A 17,013-nucleotide genomic window follows, 5' to 3' on the forward strand; every position below is an offset into this window, starting at 1 on the left:
TGCATCCTCGGGCGGCCAGGGCGGTAACCGCTCCCGCAGCGCGCGCCCTCTCACCTCCGGGTCTATGGTCCTCTAAACCTGGGAGCTGTTACTCACCGGCCACACACAAATCATAAAGCGTAAATGTCATTTTCACGATGGATTTGTGCAGCTGGCTTGCCGGAGCTCCCTGAAGAAAGAATTCTAACGTAACACAAAGCCTAAAATGTTTAAATCATGCTTTATATATAGTGTTTCCAGCACGGTGGTTGGCACAGGGGTCCCCTGGCCAAGGCAGGCAGCACTGAGAAGCCACTTGGAAACAGAAGGGAGTTCATCAGACAATCAAGACTTCTGGCACCTCGACCTGCAACCTCTCAGCCTCCAAAATCTATGAGAAAATTCACCTCTCTCTTGTCATGAATTACCTGGCATGCTAGTTGGTTTCTGTCACTCTGATACAAACCTTGCCCAGGAGGAGGGAATCTCAAATAAGGAACTGTCTGCTGAATCAGCCTGCGGGCACCTCTGTGGGCGTTTCCTCATTGTTGACTGATGTGGACGGGTCCAACCTAAGGTGACTGGAGCCATCCTCGTGGCCCAGGGGGTGTAAGGAAAGCAGCTGAGCACACCAGAGCAAGAACCTGGAAAGCAGCATTCCTCTGTGGTCTCTGCCCTGAGTTCCCACCCTGGCTTCCCTTGATGGTGACTGTAATCCTCAAGACAAGATAAACCTTTTCCTTCCCAAAGCTGCTCTAGGTCATGGTGCTTACCCCAACAATGGAGACTAGGACTAACCCCGGATCCCGCATTTTCTTCCAATAGCACAAATGGAATACAACACATGGCCGTATTTTAAAACGACATGGTAACAAGGGTTTGTGGTTATTCGAACATTGCTGATGAGAGTACAAAATGTTAGAATCATTGGAAAATAGTCTAGAAGGTTCTCAAACAGCTAAACAGAATTTTCCCCATGACCCAAGAATTCCAGTCCTGGGCAGATGCCCAGTGACATGACTATCTGATCTGGAAGACGGATTCCCAGACGAGATGCCCGGGGCGCACACGTGAGAACCGGAGTTTGGGTCCTCCAACCCCACAGAAAAGCACTCCACCAGGGGCACATGGATGGCTAGACTATGCCACAGAGAACACTGAGCTCAAGAAGAGACTCTGTCTCCATAAACAAGGTTCCGAGGGACCAAGGGAGACACCTGACATGAACTTCGGGCCTCCACACTTACAGGCACGTATGTGCAACCACACACGTGCAAACAAACACACATACCATACTCACAAACACATGCAAAAGTGTGAAAATGCACCCACACAAAAACTTGTACACAAATATTCACTTCAGCATATTTTGTAACAAACAAAATGGCCAAGCCATTCACTGATCAGATAAGCAACACAGAGCATGTTCGTACAGTGGAATGCCAGTCAGCAATAAATGAAGTACTAACGTGGCTATAACACGGATGGTCCCTGAAGACATGATGCTAAGCGAAGGACGCCAGTCACTTAGGACCACACAGCATGAATACAGGAATAAACGAGACATTAGTCCATTTATATCAAATTCCACACAGATAAACCCACAGACAGAAGAGAGGTTAATGGGTGTCATGGTCAGGAAGACATGCGGGAAAAGGGAGAAGGGAGCCACTTGCACTGGGTCCCTTTCTAGACAGTGAGCACATTCTACAGCAGACTGCAACTCTATGAACAGGCAAAACCCCTGCGAACTGCGTGCTTACAAGGGAAGTGAGAGGCTGTGAATCATGTCCAATAAGGCTGCCCGAGAAAGTAAATTCATTTCTAATTTCCTGCAGCCACAAACTCTGTCTCTCCAAACTCGCAACCCGCCAGCAATGAACCATTCAAAGAAACAGACACAGGAGCCATGCCCAAATGAAACTCTACAATCTAGACAGATACTGTCTCTCCGGAGGGCCACAGCCTGGAACTGTCTAATATGGCATCCTCCAAATGCACGTGACCCCTGAGCAAGAGCAAAGAAAGTTAGCACAATGACACGCTTTCGGTGGACAGATTTCAGTGCCTTCCCTGGGGGGGGGGGGGAAGGGATATGTAATAGCTCATTGGCAATTGTTAATATTCAATTATATCCTGAAATATGTTCAATGATTCCGGCTAAACGTCTGCATTAAAGTTAATTTCACCTGTGCTTCTTGAGTTTTTAAAGTACAGGTGCACATGGCTTACACTATACTAGATGCTGCCGGCCTCTTACTGATCTTTAAAGTACTTGAAGATCTAGTATTTATTTATAATAAAGGAATTAAGTCACTGAAACTCTCCTGACCCCCAGTGTTTTAGAGGATTACTTTATTCAGACTTCTAAATGGTAATTAACTTTGAAGCCCACTCAGCAGTTATAAAATGCCTGCTGCTCTGTAATTACGGAGGCACAAACACTTCCTTGTCTGCTCCCCACAGCCAAGCGCTTCCCTGAACTAGGGTGGAAGATGTTAGCCAAGGCCTTTAAAATATTGGCATGCCCTAGTCCACAAAGCACGAATGTTCCCCAAATAAGACAGGCCCAGGAAACTTTGCCTGAACTCTTTAACATTCACGATCAAAGGGTCGCCTTTGTAGAAACGATTAAAGCTCATGGATGAGACAGACCTCTATTCATAGAGAGGAAGCTGCTTCTCAAAGGCATTTAATCTAGAAGAGCCGCACATGTCATCTGTAAGGACCCCTCATCTCATCCCGTATGTATGAACCGTGCAATGTTTAGGGAGCTTTTTGCTTCCTTGCAGTACTCTTTGATCCACAAGTCCAAGTCAAAGAGAACATGCCAAGGCAGTGAGTCAGCGGCAAGCTATTAACAGTGGCCCTGCTCAAATATGACTTAAAACTGCACTCAAAAGTGAAAGATAGAGGGTCCAGAGACTGAGATACCATCATGGCATCAGAACCAGACCCTACCACCCTCTCCAGGACAACATCTCATTCATGTAGCCCAGGTTACCTCCAACTCTCTATGTCACAGGTGATGACCTTGAACTTTTGATCTTTCTGTTGTTGCATATCCTGTAACAATTCCCTCTGAACCAAAATATTCCATCCCAGAGGAAAGCTCTAGAGTCAGAAAATAAACAACTCACATGTCTCAGAAGTCCCTAAAACCTACCAGATTCACAAATTTCTTTCTTTCCAAAGCTATCTAAGCAGCCAAAATGTCTAAGGGAAAAAAAAGACCCTGTGAAGCTCTTTGAGTGCCTGAAGGCAGTGGGAGAAATCCGGGATTTCACAAGTCAACAATTCTGGGGTGAGCTTTGGGAAACGCAGCTACGCTGAAGTCATCCGTATTTCTGTAAGTCACCCTAAAGACCGCCCTGGCTCACCACCCTGGACTCTGGTGGTACGGATACGCTGGTCTGTTAACAGGCTCCTACGTGTGCTCTTCTCCTCCTGCAGTGCCGGCGTAAGACAAGCCAATCCGGTGTGCGCAGATCACAGGCATGGGTTCGATACAGCTTTGCAGTCTAAGCTTGGTGTCTGTCGAGCACTCTACCAGCTGAGCTGCACCCCAAGCCCCTGGCTCTGCTGCTGTATTTTGCCAGTGCCCAAAGGCCTGTGTCAATGCCACTGTCGCTCCAGCTCTTTGGAGATATGGGAGAAGATACAGAGGTACAACCATGTGGCCAAAAACAGTGGTGAGTGACACAGCTCTGCCTGAAAACTCATGCCCTTGACAGGCACACACAAACCCCACCACCTGCTGTGCCCCAAGGGAGCAGAAGTAAGAGAGATGCTTCTTAAAGATACAAGAACCAGAATCCTACCACTTCATGTAAGACTAGCTTCTATCCCGAACGGACTTGTATTCAGAATCCCCGGACAACTAAGACTTAATTGTCTGCACTCAGAGCACTGGGGAAAGAGCAAATATTACCGGGATCTTAATGTCTTGTACTCAAGCAGTGAGTCCAGGAGGGAGAGAGACTCAGTCCCATCTCCTGCTCCATTAGGCCATTTCCTCTAGCGCTCAGAAACTGGAGTGCACAGGCACCACACCTGTCGGAGCGCCCTGGACAGGCCACCCGCTAAGCTCAAGCTGGGCGCAGGCAAGGATGAGCTCACCTCCAGCCTCTGCTTCCCAGAATGCTCCTCTCAGCCCTGGGGCCTGGGTGGTGAGCAAAGCATGCTATAAAGAACAAAGCCCATTTCTGGAGCTAGTTTGTGGCTTGAAATGTCTTAAAATTACAGATGTTGTTACGAAATGTACCTTTCACTTTGAAAGAACTGGCTGTAACGTGGCTATTTCTAGATGGACCTTTTCAGGCCCGATAATCAAAGCCTTCATTTTCCACTCTCCTCCCACCGCTCCCATTACCTAGGCATGGTAGTCAGCAAGCAGCTAGCTGCCTTAGAATGCCCTGGGTGGTGCGGGTTGATATGATGAGAACACTTCTGCTGGACACCAAAAATCTGGAGTCCCCAATAGAGATCTGACTGTGTCTTATCATCTCCAAGGGAGGCCCTCCTGGGAGGCCGGCCAGAGTAGACAGCTCCGCAGGACAGGGCTGGGCCCAACCCTTTCTGTCTCTGGCTACAGTAAACAGAGTAAGGGATTCCAAAGGCGCGTGTGGGCTGGGGATGCGGTGAGCGCCCGCCATCTGCAAGGCCTAGCTCGGCCTTTCCTTGCTCGCCTTCTCCCACCCCCCGCGCCCCCTCCCGCCCCGAACCTTTCCATTTGCAAGACTTGGTCTTATGGGGCCAAGATGTTGCAAGTTAAAGATGCTACAACCAGAAGACCATCCTGGATTTTCCAGGTGGCCACTGCCATGGTTGATACTGACAATGTGACAGCATCTGGGGCAATCAGAGAGATACACCTCTGGGCAGCCCTGCAAGCAGGGTTCTAGAGTGTGTGAAATGCGGTGGGAAGGCAGAACCATCCATACCTGCGGCAGGGCTCCCTGGAAGCCCTACGGAAGAAATTCCTCTAGCTGCTTCCTGACTCTGGGTGCCATGACCAGCTGCTCTGTTACCACGGTGGGCTGTGCCCTCAAACTGTGAGTCAAAATGAATTCTTCTTTCCCCAAATTACTGCTGTCGGGTATTTTATCATAGCAATGAGAATAAACAATAGTCACCTTAACTATGCGAATGCACAACAGTCCCGACTTCTCCTAAACAGTCATGATGGTAGAAGAAACGTTGGGGAAACGCTGTTTCTGACTGTGAAGTTGGAGAAGGGCGGCCACAAAGTCAAAAAAACAAAATAAAACAAAGAAAAAGAGGCTTTGAAAAGCTCTTGCTCTCTGCTGCTCTTTTGGGCATTGTCGTGGCGTAGTTTGACTAACACACGTATCAAACACGGAATCTACCCTCCTGTGTCCGCCAGATAGAGCACAGGTCTCCTGCTGACACCTCACTGAAATGTGTGGTGGCCTTGTAGCCTACGGATGCTGGGTGACACGATGCAGCCACAGGAAATCCATACAGCAGCTATGTACGACTCCACGTGGGCTGACCCAGCAATGGAGCCAAGCAGCCAGCGCAGTCACTCAGGAAAATAAACACTAGAGTGAGTCACAAGGTCATGTGGGTGGCTTTCCTCCTGGGTGGGAACACGAGGCCACAGGTCTGTGGAGAGTCTGCTTCCCTAGTTCCCATGCTGCTCTGGAAAACCTCCACTGTCCGCTGAATTAGATCACACTTAGGTGTGTAAGGCAGGTGTGCCAATGAGGGCACTACGGAGGGATCTGGCAGCTGCACGCATGTGGGTGGCTGGGAACCTGGGGGAACAGGAGTGACTGGTGTGAATGAGAGTTCACCAGCCTCCAGCTGGTGGTCCTCAGTTAGTGACACTCTCGGGAGGAGGTATGTCACAGGAGGCCGCCATTTTGAATTCACTCTGTTTCATGTTTGTGGTTCAAGATGTGAGTGCTAGGCTCCTGCACCCGGTCCTCACTCACCATTGCAGACTTGAACTCTCGGAACTGTAAGCCCAAATGAAACTCTTTCATCTGCACGTTGCTTGTGTCATGGTGCTCTGTCACAACAGACAAATGACTACTACAAAGAGTAAGGAGAAGGAATCTCACCGACCCACGCTCACCTGGTTCCTGAGAGGAAGTGAGCAGCTTCCCGTGTTCTGCCTCTCCTCAGGCAAAAGCAATGGTGTCACCCCGACTCTCTGAAACTGAGCCAAAATAAAGCTTCCACTAAGCTGTTCTTTGTAGCGTCTGTCACAGCAATGGCAGCTGACTAATATACACATACTAAACAAACATAAATATATTGTTCAGTAAAGCTGGATGTTTGGGGGAAGGGGTAAGCACCTGTCCTTTTTTTTTTCTCCTTTAGACACAAGTTTATCTTTTAAAACAAGACTTACTTTTATTGTACACTGGCAAGTGCTCTGTCTGCCTGCAGAGCCATGTACCACAGAGTCCAGAAGTTGCTTAGTCCCTTGACCTGAAGCTACAGATGGCTGTGAGGTGCATGTGGGCACTGGGAGCTGAGCCCAGGGCCTTTGCAGGAGCAACCAGTGCTCGGAGCCACTGAGCCCAGCAACAGCCTCCCTTCCCTGATGTAACTGTCGTAATGGAGGTTTTCCAGTGCTAGGCGTCCCCACCCACAATGCTTACCAGGGGGCCCCTGGGCTCTTCTCTGAGCTGTCCATAACTGTGTCTTTTGCTCTGGAATCTTTTCTCAATGCTCTTCTGTTTCAGTTCAGAACTGCAGTCTGAGCTGCTGTTAAACTTCCAGGGGCAGCCTCTAAAGGTAGCAGGGAACTGAACTCTCAGATTCAAGCTCAGGAGCCTTCTCAGTCCAGCTATCCAAGCCACCTTGCTCTGGACTCTGAGGACGATGTATGGCCTCTCTGTACTGGGCCAAGCTGTGCTCCTGAGAGTCAGCACGCGCCATGTGAACTTTCTGGGTCAGGGTTTCATCGCAACGACCCACACGACCTCACCAAATGGACATGAGACTGAGGACTTCCTCAGCTAAGGGTAGCTCCTCCTGATGCCCTGCAGCGCAGGCGGCACCCACACCTGCCTCCCGTGCCATCCTCACACACGTTCTCCACTGTAATTTTCAACTCCTGCTAACAGACAGACAGCACATTTGCATCCCAGATCTAGGAAACTGGAGACTAACTGCTTGCTCAAGGTCACAGCCAAAGCACAAACAGGTCTCTCATGGGCTGAAGCCACGTTCTCCTAACTCGGCGGGGCGGGGTGGCTGTCAGCAGAAAGCATGATGGCTGTCCTTTTCCTATTTCAACTCAAGCCCCCCTCACAGCACGGGCAAAAGCTTTTGGTATAAACAAGCTCTTTCCAGCCTAGCAATATTTACGGAGTGACCATTACAAAGGTGCTGTTCACATAAACAGACCAGAGCCTTCATTCCTCACTGAGGGAAGTAGATGCCTGTGTGTGCACACGCACATGCACACACACACGTGCGCACACAGGCACACAGGCACCGTGTACACACAGCACCATACACACACACACACACACACACACACACACACACACACGCAGATACACACAAGCACCACGCACAGAAGGGGAGAATGGAGGAGGGAGAGAGACGGGAAGGTCGAGGAGAGGGAACTCCAGAAAGGGACCCTCCACAGGCTCACGTGTGGAGCAGCTCCTCCCGGCTCTCTGCTTCCCGGTTCCCTGGCAGGACGCTGCAGCCCGCCTGCTGCCCGGCCTTCCCCGCCCCACTGCTGGGAGCTCTCTGAACCTGCGAGCCCCAGCACACCTGTCCTCCAAGCGGTTTCCGTCAGTACATATGTTCTTCCCCATCAAGTGTGTGTGTGCGTGTGTGTTGTGCATGTCTCCTTATCTCTCTCATGCACACACCTTGCCTTAGCGTAAGAAAGGGACAAATACTTTACCACAGCTATGGGGCAGCACGGTGCTACAGAAATGAGCTGGAGCTGCAGTAGTCAGAGACAGAGGAGGAACACTCGGGAAAGGGCAAAAGAAGCACAGACAGTCTCTGCTGGATAGGGCATCACTGTGTTCGAGGCCAGAGAAACGGAGAGGAAGCTGCAGAGGGCAGGGCCACTGCAGATGACAGACCAGCAAAGACTTCCCGGTGATTTGCAGGATTATCTGGACTTGACTTTCTTTATAAAAACAACCAGCTGGGTGTGGTGCACACCTTTGATCTCGGCACTCAGAGGCAGTGGCAGATGGATCGCTGAGAGTTCCAGGCCAGCCTGGTCTGCAAAGCAAGTCCAGGACAGCCAGGGCTACACTGAGAAACCCTGTCTTGAAAAATCAAAAACACAACAAAAACAAAAAAGAAAGCATATATACAGTTAAAATTTATTGAATGAGATGCACAAAGACTTTCTAGCTGGAAAGTAAAACAGAACAGTTGAGCTGAAAGCTGATTCTTAAAATGTGAGCTCAGACAAGGGCAGACAGGCCCTTGGGAAAGGTTCCCACCAAGCTCAGGATGTGTCTCGACTCCTCTCAAGAGCCAGCCAGGTCTGACTGACAGCCTGCACTTCCAAGTCCCAGAATTTTTACTGGTTCTGTGACATGAATTAAGTCAGACTGTGAGCCTTGGCTTCTTCATACCTTAAATGATAATATGGCTGAGTCGCAGCAATCTCCACCACGTCTTGTCTCAAGGTCATAGATTCACTATAAACTCATGTCATTTACGGTATGTAGATAAGTCTTCCTCTGATGACTTGGGTTCGCTGTGGATTCAGATTATATAGTTGATAGAACGCATCTGTTTAGTGTGTGTTAGAAAAATGCTGGGCACAGCTCTCCCAGTGACACTGAGTAGACAATACTTTCCTCTCCTGCTTTTGATAAGAATTCCCTTTCTCCTTTCCCAAATTCTAGACCATTGTTTTTCATCTTACCTGAAGACATCTGCCAGCCTTTTCCCAACTCACCTGCTTAGTGAAGAAAAATAATCTGCTGTAATGCACCCGCCAATCTGAATGCTAACTACTGCATGAAAGCTAATGCCCTGTGACAGGCATTACTTGAGAATTCCACATCTACATCAATACCAGCACACAGGCGCACTTAAGACTAATTCCACCAAGTTGTGAATCTACCACACCTCCTCCGCAGACACGACGTAGTAGGAAAATCTCAGGAAATGGGCCTGTCCATTTTGTGGCCTCAAGTGGAGAGAACAAAGAAAAGAGGATTAATGCTGGCATTCCCTCCTTCCAGAACTATCTGCCCTCTTCTCTCGAGCAAGCTCCTACCTGCAAGAGTTCCAGGGAAAAGAGGAGGACTCCCCTTGAGGCCACAGAATCCCAGCCAGGGTGGCTAGGCTCCAGGCTGTACTAAAATAAACAAGTTAAAAATTAAACACACTCCATGATGTTCAGAAATAACATGAACAAAAAGTGCTGGCTGCTCCATCTTCCTAGAGGGTACCATGGGGCAAGGGGCTGGCACACCTCCAGAAGTGTGTCTGTGATGGCCTTTGGATGATTTAAGGAGATGAGTTCTTTACTGTTCTGACTTCCCTTTAAATATGCCCCGTCTCGATGAACCCACTTATTATCAAGGTGAAAGGTTTAGACTAACTTTGTAAACTATAGGCTTTGTCTTCTAAAGCCTATAGTTTTGAGTTTTAGGTTCAGGTTAAGCTAAAGCCTCTTAGTACCTTTCCAGAGAATGGAAAAATGTGACCCTATCTACGAGGAAAGATAGAAAAAAAGGCAAGCAAGCAATGACCTTCACTCAGCAAAAAGAAAAACTCCTGTCTTTGAGATAGCATTTCTTAGCAATGAACCCAGACTTCTGAGTAGCTTTTGACCTGCAGCCAAAAGTCCGCAGCCCCTAATCTTCAAGGATGACCTAACCACCCCCACCTTAAATTGCAGCTGCATCCACACTTGGCAGGACTGGCCAAGCTTGAACACCTAAGACTAACCAATTATCTTACTTTATAGCTTCCTCATCCAATCCTAAATTGCCAAGACTGCAACTTCAAATTTCCCGCAATTTTTCTTTTAAAAACCTAAAGGCCTTTGTCTCCCGGTGCCACTCTTTGCTGACCGGCAGGGGTGACCCCATTGTGCAATGGTTAATAAACCTCTTGCTTTTGCAATGAGTCTTGGTCTGGGGGAGTTTCTGGGAAGGGCGCGATCTTGAACTACTGAGCTGTGAGACCCCAGGTCTTACAAAGGCACTGTGTTGAAAATTTCATAGCTCAAGTAAAACTAAGTTCTCCGCCATTTTTCAAACCTTTGAGATATTTAAATGATTCTTAATTAAAAAAAAAAAAACAACAGGAAAACAAAACAAAACAATCTATGTTTAATGATAAAGGAATTCCCTATTTTTGTAAAAAGTTGTCCACAACAGTAAGCTTTTATAGGGTAATTAAACAGTACATTCAGCGTAGATATGAAGAAATAGAGAACTGCAATTACTTCTACAGCTCTTTCTGGGTTTGCTGAAGTGGAACATATTTTAATCACTAACCTTCCTCGCAGGTGTTAAAAAGGGATTGGGGGCTCTGTGTGGCCAGGGCTTCAAAGCCTCAGTTCTTCCCAGGGTCTCCTCTCAGTGCTGGCAGTGGGAAGCCCCACCTCCCAGGAGCCCCTGGGCCATCACTGTTGGGAAGCCCTGTGCTGAACCCTTCAGGAGAGCTACCAGCATCTCTGACCTTTAATTAAATAGGATTTGTTAGTTCAAGTGAAAGACTTTTTTTTTTTTTCTGAGACAGGGTTTATCTGTGTAGCCCTGGCCGTCCTGTAGAACTGGCCTGGAATTCAGAGATCAGCCTGCCTCTCCCTCCTGAATGCTGGGGTCAAAGGCATGTGCCACCACTGCCCATCAAGACTTAAGTTCTTCTAAGTTAACATCTAAGTCAAGATTCTAACCACCTTCAGATCAGATCTGTCCTATTACTTAGAAAACATGATTGTGTGTGTGCATGCATGTGTGTCTGTGTGGCTGTATGTATGTATGTGTGTGTGCGTGTATGTGTGCATGTGTGTTTTTGCACCTGAGGGTCTGTTTGTGTGCGTGTGTGTGTGTGTGTGTGTGTGTGTACGTGCATACATGCCTGGCATCGATACAGGCACCTATCCCTCAGGCATTCATGAGTCGGGGCACATGTGAGGCAGGCATCAACTTTAGGCGTCTTCCTCCTTCCTCCGTTGCTGAAGAACTCTCACTGGGCCTGGAGCCAGGATTCAGCCGGGCTGGTGGTTAGCTCAGGGACCCACCTGTGCCTGTAGCACCTGCCCCAGGAACAGGATCACAGACACGGGCTACCGAGCCCAACTTTTACTGTAGTGTTGGGGATCTGAACTCAGGTGATGAGCACTGGCCGATGTAGCCATGTTCCCAACCCGGCACATTAAAAGAGACAGACTCCCTGCCTGAGGTATTCCCCAAGACGAAGGCCCAACAGCTTAGCCACTCAGTGCTTCCTCCACACACAATCCAGGCAAACGCTGGCTAACATGACCTGGTCCCACCCAGATGCCGGGTACCTCAGTTTAAGTGTCCCCAGATCACTGCTCTCTCCTAGGACACCCACCCCTCAGACCAGGAGCCTATCTAGTCCCCTTGCTGCCTGCTGCCACTCACCACCTCACTCGGGGCTGTCACTCACCAGCTGCTCTCTGTCTGCAGCTTCACCTCCTGCCCGGCCACCTGTTCTGCCAGCTTCCTCTCTCAGGCCAGAGCCCTCTCAGTCCACTGCCTGGTTTCTTTTAACAAGCACATTTGATTTCTCCTCTCCCCCAATATTAATTATGCATAAAGAGCCAATATAACAAAAAGCACAGAGGTTTGTGTGGGCGGGGCTCTTCTCCTTAGACCACAGCAAATGTGGCTTTGAGGAAGTATCAGCCATTTGCCGTAACTGTCATCCCTTCCCACAAAAGCCAGGAACAGCAGCTGCCTACCGAGGTGGCAGGGCGTGTGGCTTCTCCATCTCTTTCCTTGGCTCTTGGAAGGAAGAACATCTTTAGTAGCCCCTTCTGAGGAGAAGGCAGCCCCCCTCTCCCCATCGTGATGGACACTGGCGCTTATGCTGAGCGGGAATGCAGACTGGCCACTGGAGATTTTCTCCCTGCTTCTTCAGGACAGTGCTGACAATCAGCTTGCCCTTGCATTTCCTCCAGGGAAGAGTTTTCATCTGTGGGAACCCATTCTTTCCTGGTTGGTTCTGATCAGATCTGCTCGTGGCTGGACAGCTTCTCAGAGACCCACTAATATGAAGAGACGGGCTGAAGTGGGCTTGGGAACCAGAACCTGATATCCTGGGCTGTAACAAGGGTGTCTCGCCTGGCACAGTCCCTCCTGAAGCCCCCATGTGTAAGACCATGATGCCTGGAAAGAGCTGTGACTCCAAGAGTTCCATTCATTTAACTCAGTTTAGAAAAATATACTTAAAAATGAAAACAAAAAACAAAAGAAGTCTTTGTTGACATAAACCAACTGTTTTGTTAGTCTCCTTCAAGACTGAAACATCCCATCCTTCAGGGGCGCTCCTTGTAAACAACTCACAGTAGTTTCAGGAAGTCCCTGAAACTGACGAGATTCACTAGGCCCCTTCCCTGTCGGGAGGAAATCTGCAAAGACGACTCAGACCAGATATGCCATGGTAATACCCCCATGACCAGGACAACTGTAGAAAAAAGATTTTAACTGGGCTCTGGATAGTTAAGACTCCAGCAAAGAAGGGCAGCATGGTACTGACGAGCAGACCTGACAACATTTTCAAAGCAAAAAGCAGTGACAGCAACCACACTACATGGGTAAGCCCATGAACACCCAAAGCGGCCCCCAGGGATGCACTTCCTCCCCCAAAGCCACAATCCCAAACCTTCCCCAGCAGTGCGACCAACTGGGGATGAGTGCTCAAATACCGGAGCCATGGGGGACGTGTGAATTCAAACCACTCTGCAAACACACACAACTATATACCTGGGGCTTCTGCCTAGATCACAGGGCTAGAGCCTTTCCTACATCACAACCTGGAGAGAGCTGGAAAACAGTGCTTAAACACTGGAACTCGGTGACCAAAGTCGCTCATGGAAGCCATGACTTCCGACGTAATGGTATGCAGAGACTGAGCCTCTGGGAGGTAAGTAGATTTGGATGACGTCACCAGGGTGGGTCTCCTATGATGTAAGCAAAGCAGATGGTTTCCCTCTCGTTCCCTCATCCCACACAAAGACGTCACGTGAGCATCTCACAAAATGGCAGCCACCTACAAGTCCAGGGCAGGGTGGAATCACACCTGCTCTGCCAGCACCTTGGCCGACCTCAGCCTTCGGAGTCCAGAGACACATTTCCTTCTCTGAAGCCACCCACTCCAGTGTTAAGACACTGGACCCACTCTTCCTGTTAAGACAGCTTGAGCAGGCCAATAAATAGCTCATCTCTGGCCCAGAGGAGGGTCCCAGGATGTGAGTCATCAAAATCACAGGTGTAGCCTTTCCTTGTTTTTGTTAGGAGGCTGTGACCAGCGGGCTGTGTGGGTGCCCCCTAGTGCCGACCAAGTATAACACTCAAATAACCTGAGGCTAAGGTGCGCCAGCGGGTGGCAGGGCTGCTTCCCACTGGAAGGGGCCCAACGACACTTTCTCTTGTACAAAGGAAGAACCATGTATCCCTTTTGTGTTTATAAGGTGACAGAGACAGAATGAAATCCCTGGGAAGAAAGGCCACAACCCTCCAGGGCAGGGGTGATATGAGACAAAGACTATCCAGCAAAATGACTTGTAAAAGCAAGCAACAGATGAATCCCCTGTGGGGGAGGATGGAGAGCTCACATTTAGGAAAGTTGAAGATGAAAAGTCCTAAGGTGCCTCTGTGAGGGCCCCTCTCCTGTGCCCTCCCTCAGAACTGAGGTACAACCTTGCCTGGCTCCTAACTGCAGCCTCCCTCTCTCTGAAACAGTGGGTACATCTTGTTACCCTCTGTCTGCAGCTAAACAGGAAACCCTTAATCTCTGGGAAGCAACTTTGTTTCAACACTACAGCAATAACAGCCTCGCTGAAGAGCCTCAGAGTACCTTTAGACCCAGTCACTGCAGAAACGACTGAGTTCATCCCCACGAGCGACTGAGTTTATCCCCACGAGGAACTGACAGAATGGGTTGTTTATAATGTGAGGCCACATATGATTAACACATGAAAAGGCACAATGGAGTTTCCCCTCACTGTGCCCCACTGCTAACCAGGCTCCCCTTCAACTCTGTCATCAGTGCTTATCCTGGTGTCTTAGTATCCTTGTAAGCTTTGGTGTGTACGCCAGCCTCCGCACTACAGTTTCTCTGCCCTTAGCTTTCTCTGCCAGCCTCCGCACTACAGTTTCTCTGCTTAGCTGTCCTGGAGATGTTGGCAGAGACAGCATACATCTTACTGCGGTACAGAACTCCACTCCACGGCTGGCCCATTGAGCATTTAACCACATATCTACACATGGATCTATGAATCTCTGTGTCATATTTCCTTGGTGAGGAAACCAAGGCTGAGGAAATCACATGACTTGTCTGAGGTCAGAAGCCCTATGTCTGATTTTGACTAGAGCTGAAGTTGGTTTGGTTTCCACCGGAGCTCTTAAGCAATCTGCCATATTTACCGTCTGGCACAAAGTATTCAGTAAATACTCTGATTAATAAACCAACAAACCAGTCAAGATAACTAGAACAAAATAAACAAAGCAAGAGGAATGTCTTCCCTTTCCATCATCTTTTTCCACTGTAATCGCTCCTTTCTGTTCCTCTTGGGACACTTGCCCCATCCTCATGACCACTTACTCCCAAGTAAGCCCTGGCTTACTCCACGATGACCCTGAATTTTTTGGCCCAGGGCCCTAAAGCTCTGACAAGGACAGGGCAGAACTAGGGAGATGGGCTCCTTTGGGAACACCTGTGCTATCTCTCCAGTGTAACAGGCTACATCTGAGGGGCCTGCTTATCAGACGGGCCAGCCTTTGCTCTCCTCTCCAGGGCTCACAATACTGGTTGCCCCACAAGCAGACATCCTGAGAACCTTCAGCTCCTTCCAAATGTGCCAGAAAGCTGACACTAGAGCCTTGTTTTTACACAGTGTTTTACATTAGGCTCAGTCTTCCAATAAATTTAACACCAGAATTATACACAACACGAGAGCATGGAGGCCTGCCTGCCCCCTTCCCCAGCTCCTCTGGGAGCAGCTGCTGGAGCAGGGCTGTGTGTGCTGACAGGAAACCCTCGTCTTTCCTCATGGAGGGGCCCCAGGGAAGACACAGCAATGTGACCTCCCTGTGACCTCCCGATGGATCACAAAGACTTACTCCATCTTGTGAGTGTCAGAAGAAGACAGCAAACTCCTCCATCTGCCTCCAGCCCCCAGCACGCCTGCCTTCCTGAGGACTACACCAGTGACCCAGCGCACACGTGTGTATTCGTTCACACACACCACCTATAGCCCACACCTCTATGGCCTGAAAAGACATCTGTCTGTGGATGGAACCGGTTCAGGCTCACACAGAACTCCTGGAGAGGCTGGGATTAACAGAACAGCCTACCAACTTTTCCCCTCCTCCATGATCGATCATAAGAGATATTTATTTAACAAGGGCTCAGAATTACGACTTAATTGGTTGTAATCTGCTCAATGAAGGAATAATGTCCTCTGCCATTATTCTAATCTGGTCCATTTAATCTAAAAATCCATGGGACATTACAGATTTTTCTGAGGCAGAATATTTGAATCTCTTTCTCCACATTTGCGTTTCAACTATTGACATATATAACAAATGGCCATTTCTAAGGCTGAGATAGAAAAAAAGGAAAAAGAAAAGGGAAATCTATAATTTTCACCCATGCTGAATGTCAGCACTAACTATAAAACCAGATTTGTTGTTCTTCTCCAGTGAGGCCCCAGAGCGCCTGCGTCTGCTTTTCTACCCCTCCACTGAGATCAGGCTGAAATGTACCGACAGGAAATGCATTACTTTACTTCACGTGTGTATGCATGTAGATATGCCCGGCAGTGGTGCGTGTGCACATATGAGGGCTGAGGCCAGAGAACGCCAGTGGCCTGCTCTAGTGCTCTTGGCTTTATTCCCTGGAGGCAAGATTTCTCTCAGACCCCTCAGTCAGGGAGGCAGCCCTCAAAGACAGTGAGCCTTCTGATACCGCAACAGCTTGCAGCATGTGAGTGCGTGAGTGTGCCTGTGTGCCTGTGTGTGTTAAGGTATGTGGATGCTGGGGATTTGAACTAAGGTCTTCACGCTTGCACGGCGAGCACTCTTACCTAGCCATCTCCCCAGGCCCTAGAGTGCAGATATCAAAGCAGGTGTATTGTCACCTGTGTCCAGTTATTTTAGCAACAGAAAGGAAAATACCATTTATGGGGGAAGGAGAGAGGGATAGCGAGAGAAAGGAAGAGGGAAGGGAGGAAGGGAAGCATGCTCACTGGCTCATTGTGTTTGTGGGTCTCCATTAAAATGTTCATGTTTACGGTCCTCCTACCATGTCATGTTGACAAATCTCCTTCTTGACGCCATAAAGCCTCATACTTCTCAAGTTTCAGAGTCAAAATGCACAGAGCCATTTCTCCTCGTTTTTGTTTTATAATTATTACAACACAATTCTAGTGGGGTTTTGCTGGCTATATATCAGAGGCAAAAATCTTCTTGAAGTCAATCATTATAAACTCTCTTCCCTTACACATGCTGGTGGTGCCCTGTCTGAAGGTCTTTGGGGAAAATGAATAATGGGAAGTTTGTTATTGATCTCATGCAGAGGCAGTGGATCTAATGAGTTATTGTTATTTTACCCCGAGCAAATATTATGAGGTCCAAAATAATAACATTCAATTAAAGAAAGCCAGCCTGATAGGATAGAAGATAAAAACGTAATGTAACAATGAAGTCTTTTCAGGACTTTCTAAATGCTAATTTAGCTTGTCATACATTTAGAATGAAATTCTTTGCAGAATGTACTTTCCCATGCCACCATAATAATTAAAGTGATTATTTATCTTGTGATAGACAAGCATCATCCCCAACAAAAGGAGGTTGCTGC

At 48.5% G+C, this 17,013-nt stretch overlaps 1 protein-coding gene across 2 annotated transcripts in view; it reads right to left on the reverse strand.

The window, feature by feature from the left end:
• The window catches only part of Gfra1 (GDNF family receptor alpha 1), a 193,968-nt gene that overhangs the window by 147,188 nt on the left and 29,767 nt on the right, over positions 1 to 17,013 (reverse strand). The window lies entirely within an intron of this gene.

This window comes from Psammomys obesus, unplaced genomic scaffold, assembly GCF_907164565.1.
Source record: "Psammomys obesus unplaced genomic scaffold, mPsaObe1.curated_primary_1811, whole genome shotgun sequence".
Taxonomy (NCBI): Eukaryota; Metazoa; Chordata; class Mammalia; order Rodentia; family Muridae; genus Psammomys; species Psammomys obesus.